Source organism: Trichechus manatus, unplaced genomic scaffold (genome assembly GCF_000243295.1).
Source record: "Trichechus manatus latirostris isolate Lorelei unplaced genomic scaffold, TriManLat1.0 scaffold00124, whole genome shotgun sequence".
NCBI lineage: Eukaryota > Metazoa > Chordata > Mammalia > Sirenia > Trichechidae > Trichechus > Trichechus manatus.
Window position 1 is genome coordinate 634,302 of NW_004444060.1, and position 6,766 is coordinate 641,067.

The 6,766-nt window shown below is 36.0% G+C and overlaps 1 non-coding gene across 1 annotated transcript; it reads left to right on the top strand.

Annotated features, from left to right (window-relative positions):
* Window positions 1-979: 979 nt before the first annotated feature.
* Window positions 980-1,086, top strand: LOC111822066 (U6 spliceosomal RNA). Its single transcript, XR_002825348.1, has one exon. It is a non-coding gene; the product is annotated as a U6 spliceosomal RNA (small nuclear RNA).
* The last annotated feature ends 5,680 nt before the right edge of the window (window positions 1,087-6,766 follow it).

Here is a 6,766-nt window from a genome sequence, read left to right on the forward strand (position 1 = left end):
GTAGTCGATGTCACTGAACTATGCATGTAGAAGTTTTTGAAATAGTGTATCTTTGGCTATGTATATTTTCACCAAAAAAAGAAAAAGAAGGTTGAGAAGGGAGAGGGTTGACATGTTGTGGTGTTGTTAACCAATGTCATAAAACAATATTTGTACTACTGTAAAGCAAAAAAAAAAAACTAAATTAAAAAATACCAAAGATGCAAATTTGGTAAATACAAATAAAAAATATTTTTCTTTAAAAAAAAAAAAAGATACTTTGGTATGTTTAAAAGACCATTTTCTGTAGAGTAGATTCCAACTCATGGCTACCTCATGTGTGTTAGACTAGAACTGTGCTGTACAGTGTTTGATGGCTGATTTTTCAGAAGTAGATCACCAGGCTTTTCTTCCAAGGTGCCTCTGGGTGAAGTCAAAGAGCTAATCTTTGAGTTAGTAGCTGAAAATGTTAACCATTTACTCCAATCAGGGAGTCTTTGGTACATGTAAGTAACAATAATTGGTAATCATGAAAAAGTCCATTTTTGATACCAAGTAACCATGCTCCTTAAGTTGAGATTTGTTTTAGAAAAAAAAATAATAATAGTATAAAATGTCAGTGCAAAATATCAGGTTAGAAAAACACACAGAGGTTGTTATAGTAAAACTGAAAAAAAAGTATAAAAAGTAGTAAAAGATATTTTTAAATTGTATGATTATATCTTCAAATTTATTATTTTTTGCTAAATATATGATGCACAGGTTTGTTTAGTCAAGATTCACATTATATTTTTAGTGAATTTATTTTATATATACATCTGATATTGATTAAATTCCTCAGTAAAATATATTCAAATTTCAATGACTAATATAAAAATTCAATACTTATTCTATTGATATATTTTTATATAATCATATGCAAACTGTCGTTATTGTAAAACTATGTTGCATTAATGCAAAATAATGGTTTTTTCTATCAACCTTAAATGATCTGATTTCAGTGCTCGATTTGACAGCACATATACTAAAATTGGAACGATACAGAGAAGATTACAGTGGCCCTTGAGCAAGGATGATATGGAAATTTGTGAAGCATTCTGTATTTTTTGTTTAAACACAGAAGTAAACATTCTTTGATGATTACGAGAGTGGGGAGGAATGGAGGGGGATTCACTAACTAGATAGTAGACAAGAATTATCTTAGGAGAAGGGAAGGACAACACACAATACAGAGCAAGTCAGTACAACTGGACTAAACCAAAAGCTAAGAAGTCTCCTGAACACAACCAAACACTTCCAGGGACAGAGTAGCAGGGGCGGGAGTCTGAGGACCATGGTTTGAGGGACATCTAGGTCAATTTGCATAACAAAGTTTATTAAGAAAATGTTCTGCATCCCACTTTGGTGAGTGGTGTCTGGGGTCTTAAAAACTTGCGAGTGGCCATTTAAGATGCATCAATTGGTCCCAGTCCACCTGGAGCAAAGGAGAATGAAGAACACCAAAGACATAAGGAAAATATTAGTCCAAGAGACAGAAGGGCCACATAAACCAGAGACTTCATCAGCCTGAAACCAGAAGAACTAGATGGTGCCTGGCTACCACCAATGGGTTCCCTGGCAGGGAACACAACAGAAAGTCCTTGACAGAGCAGGAGAAAAGTGTGCAGAACTCAAATTCATGTAAAAAGACCAGACTTAATGGTGTGACTGAGACTAGAGGAACCCCTGAAGACAGGGCCCCTGAGCTCTCTGCTAACCCACAACTAAAATCATTTCTGAAGCCCTTTCTTCAGATAAAGATTAGACTAGACTATAAACCGTAAAATAATACTCATGAAGAGAGTGTTTCTTAGTTTAAGTAGATACACTAGACTAAATGGGCAGCTCCTGTCTGAAAGCGGGATGAGAAGGTAGAAAGGGATAGGAACTTGTTGAATGGACACGAGAAACCAGAGATGGAAAGGGGGAGTGTGGTGTCACATGACAGGGATTGCAACTAGGGTCCAATAACAATATATGTATACATTTTTGTATGAGAAATTAACTTAAGCTGTAAATTTTCACCTAAAGCACACCTAAAAAAAAAAAAAAATTGATTTCAATAAAAATCTTTACTCATTTATTTATATTTCAGAAAACAAAAAAACAACAAATTATAATCAGTGCTATGTCTCATTTTGTTGGATTGGGGCAGCTAACCATGAATTACAAAATTAAACCAGGCTGACTATCCTTAGTCAGACTTAGTATATAGGTTTTGGAATCTTATCAGCCTAACTTGCTAAATACTGGAGCCATTCCAAACTACTTTTTTTTTGCTTATTGGAAAGTAGAACTCATACTTTAACTTCAAAGGTTCAGGTATGATATAGGTATGTTTTAATTTGATATAGGTATTTGTCATCGATAACAAAGCATGTTGTTGGTGTTATGTGTTACCGAGTTGATTTCCGCTCACAGCAACCCTATAGGACAGTGTTGAACTACCCCATAGTGTTTCCTAGGCTGTAATCTTTACAGGAGTAGATCTCCAGGTCTTTTCTCCAGTGGAACGGCTGGTGGGTTTGAAATGCTGACCTTTCAGTTAGCAGCGAAGAGCTTAACCATTGTGCCACGAGGGCTCCTTCATAACAAAGTGTTGAGAATGACAAATAATTTTAAGTTTTAATATGAATAATAAAAATGTTTGAAGTTAGTATTTACTTTTGAAAGAAATGTTAGGTATACAGATGTTTACTATCTGCTTAAGCTTCATTTAATATAACAACATAGAAATATAAAAAAAATTGTATATAAAACTCATTTCTTTCTCAGGCTAATATTTTGAAATACACCAAAGAAACTCTTTACTAAGCCAGACCAAAGAACATTGAAATTAGTATAGTAAGGCTGTTATTAAACTTCCTGTCACAGTTTCCCAGCACTGCCACAACAAAATACCATAAAGTGGATGGTTTTAAAGAACAGAAATTTATTTTCTCAAAGTTCTGGAGTCTGGAAGTTTAAATCACGGTCTCAGCTGCTTCAATTCTTTCTGGGGACTTTGAGAAAGGAACTGTTCCAAGCTTCTCTCCTAGTTTCTGGTGGCTGCTGACAATTCTTGGCATTCCTCGGCTTGTAGCCAGATCCTCACATGTTGTCCTCCCCGTGTGTGAGTGACTCTATTTCTGTGTCTCTCCTTCTCTTTCATAAGACGTTGCTCAGAAGGGGTTAGGATTAGGACCCACCCTACATCAGTATGACTTCATTAACTTAATTGAGAACACCTGTAAGAAAAACCCTATTTCCCCAAACAAGGTCACATTCACTGGTGCAAGGGTTAGAATTTCAACATATTTTTCTGGACAGAGAACAATTCAACACGTTCCTTCCACATTTCTGTAATAAGCCTATGGATTTTTAATGTCCTCTGTGGAAATCTTATGTATGTTTTCCACTTCCAAATTTAGATAAAAATGTCTCAATGCCAGAAAAATTAATGTTTAATTCTTATTTTAATAGTAAGCCTTTACTGGTACTGCTCTTTTCAAGTAATAAGGAATATTTTCATCATTCTTTCCTCACAAAAATTGTGGTTATAAATATTATTTTTCCTCCAACTTAAAAACAGTGAAATTGAGTACGTAAGTGCTTTGTTCATCAAGCAAATGGAAAAATCAAAAATAATTGTTGAAATTTTGATTACCTATATGTTTAAGGCATTCTTTAAAAAATGTGAAATGATTACGCTATATATCCACTATGATCAAGAAGGAAGTTCTTCATTCATCATTCAAATGTTTATATAGTGACCCATGCATTTTTATGTTTTTTAAAATGGATGTAGTGTGTTATAATATTGACTGTGGAGTAATTAACTATTTAAAAAATAAAAACTGCTATAAATAAGGTAATAACTGTATGACTTTATACCTTGTGTTCAGTTAAGTAGCATTTCAAATACTTATATAATGTCTGAACATTCCAGAAGCTGACTACTTATTACTTCTAGTATTATCAAAAATCTAAATGAAAGATTTTTTTTAGGTAATATAATGGTCCTTAGAGATATCTTGTCATTGGTGAAATGAATGGTGCTCAAAATAGGTTTTGTTAGTTTCTTTTTGTTTTTTAGGAACAATGTTCATGTCCTATCATCCTTCAGTAAAGGAGATGTAAAAAAGCAGACAAGCCCAGTGGTCTAATATCATTGGGACAGCAGTCAAGGTTAAGAGCACCAACATTCTGCTACCGGCTGCTTCAGAAAGGACCTTATTGCCCAAAGTATCTGTTCCTGCCATCAGACTGTTATGTCTGCAGTGGTGAACGTTCATATCGCCCAAGGCAGAGAATACGGTTTCTTAAAAAAACAGAAGAGTCTGTGATTATTTCTGTGCCTGTTTGTTTACCAAAAAGAGTTTCCACTTTTGGGCAAAATTTGAGTTGAAGACTTCTTTTCCTTGTAACAACATTTGCTGAATAGACAAAAAAAAAAAAAAAAAAAATTACCTTCAAGTTGATTCCAACTCATAGCGACCCTATAGGACAGAGTAGAACTGCCCCATAGGAATTCCAAGGAGCAGCTGGTGGATTCGAACTGCAGATCTTTTTGTTAGCAGCCATAGCTGTTAAACATTCGTTCAGTTCATTTGGCAACATTGTGTGTATTGGGCAAGTGAAATGAAAGAGATATGGTTCTTCCTTTCAAGAAGTTCACAGCTGAGCCTAAACTGCTGACGTTTTTTAAACATCCTTCACTACAGATTTGGAGAGCAGTGCTGGTTGTGTGGTAGAATCCTTGCCTGCCACGGAGGAGAACCGAGTTCAATTTGTGGCCAGTGCACCTCAAGTGTAGCCATCACCTGTCTGTAACTGGGGCTTGCATGTTGCTGAACAGATGTCAGTGGAGCTTGCAGAAGGCAGAATAGGGAGAAAGGTCTGACAATCTACTTTCAAAAATCAACCAGTGAAAACCCTATGGATCACAATGGTCTGATCCCATTGGGCTTTTGGTCGCCATGAGTTGGGGTCACCATGAATTGGGGCAGCCTAGGAAGCAGCTAAAATAACAACAACCACATACACAGACTTCGGAACCACCCCCCCCACCCCAGTACGTAGATTAAATGATAAAAAAAAAAAAAAAGTTAAAGATCTTTGCCCTAGGACCTGAGTTAAATTCTGCAGTTGAAAACAACTCTTGTTGAGCCCAATGCCCCAGTCTTCAGGCTCTTCCTTATTATCTGCTCCTATTTGATTTAGCTGACCTTCCTGAACTTAAAACTCTTGCCTACTTAAGACTGCAGTTTTTGTGTGTTTGTTTCCAAACAACAAAGTGTTAGTTGGAGCTCTAATTTGGTTCCTCTTTGTGAATCGTTAATACCATGCACTGATATGAAAAATTGTCAGTTTGCTCAATATGTATCATGAATTCTCTGGTCTTTCTTTTTTTTTTAATTCTTTTTTTTTATTATTGTACTTTAGACAAAGGTTTACAAACAAATAATTTCTCATTAAACAGTTAGTACACATATTGTTTTATGACAATACCACAACATGTCAACACTGTCCCTTCTTGACCTTGGGTTCCTATTACCAGCTTTCCTGTCCCCTCCTGCCTTCTAGTCCTTGTCCCTGGACTGTTGTGTCCCATTAGTCTCATTTTGTTTTATGGGGCTGTCTAATCTTTGACTAAAGAGTGAACCTACTTCGGTAGTGACTTCATTACCGACTGAGCTAAAAGATGTCCCAGGGGCCATACTCTCAGGGTTTCTCCAGTCTCTGTCAGGACAATAAGTCTGGTCTTTTTTTGTGAGTTAGAATTTTGTTCTACATTTTTCTCCAGCTCTGTCTGGGACCCTCTGCTGCGATCCCTGTCACAGTAGTACTGGACTCAGTCTGGTGGAGGCCGTGGTAGTTGTGGTTCATTAGTCCTTGGGACTAACCTTTTCCTTGTATCTTGTTTTCTTCATTCTCCCTTGCTCCCGAAGGGGTGAGACCAGTCGAGCATCTTAGTTGACTGCTCACCGGCTTTTAAGACCTGAGACGCTACTCATCTGGTCTTTCTTAATAAAAGCTAATAGGTAATGGGAAAATAAGAACAACTAAAATAAAATAAAGTACAAACATAAAGTAATTATAAATATGTTAGTTTAATAGATAATACATTTCCAATAGCTTCTAATGCATCATTCCATTTAAAATCTCAAAGCAATTTCAGCAATGTTGAGATAAATCACCTGAGGCTCAAAAGTTGTACATGCCTAGATACATTCACAGCTCTCAACAGGCAAATCTAGGACTGGAGCACTGTCTTTCTGCCTCCCAAATAGTTCACTTTATATATCACTACCAATGGGTAACTACAAGGTGAAAGGTTCAAGTCCACCCAGAAGTGTCTCAGAAGAAAGGCCTGGTGATCTACTTCTAAAAAATGAGTCATTGAAAACCCTGTGAAGCAAAGTTCTACTCTGACACACATGGGGTCATCATGAGTCAGAATCGACTTCACAGCAACTGATTTTTTTGGTTTTCTGTAACCAAAAGTTGACTTTTTGTATGTTCAAGAACCCCTGATATTATTCTGTCAAATGAAGTTCATTGTTATAAAAAGAAATTACCTCTTGAGGCAAGTTATCCAGGATTTATAAAAAAGAAACAAACACTGTTAGTATACATTTGTATTTTTACAGACTGCTAGTCTGACAGGCTTCACGAGTCTACCTAGTATAGAAATATATAGCATATCTTTTTATGGCCAAGAGAAATTTAGTTCTCATAAAAAATAAAATGCACTTAAATCTCAGTT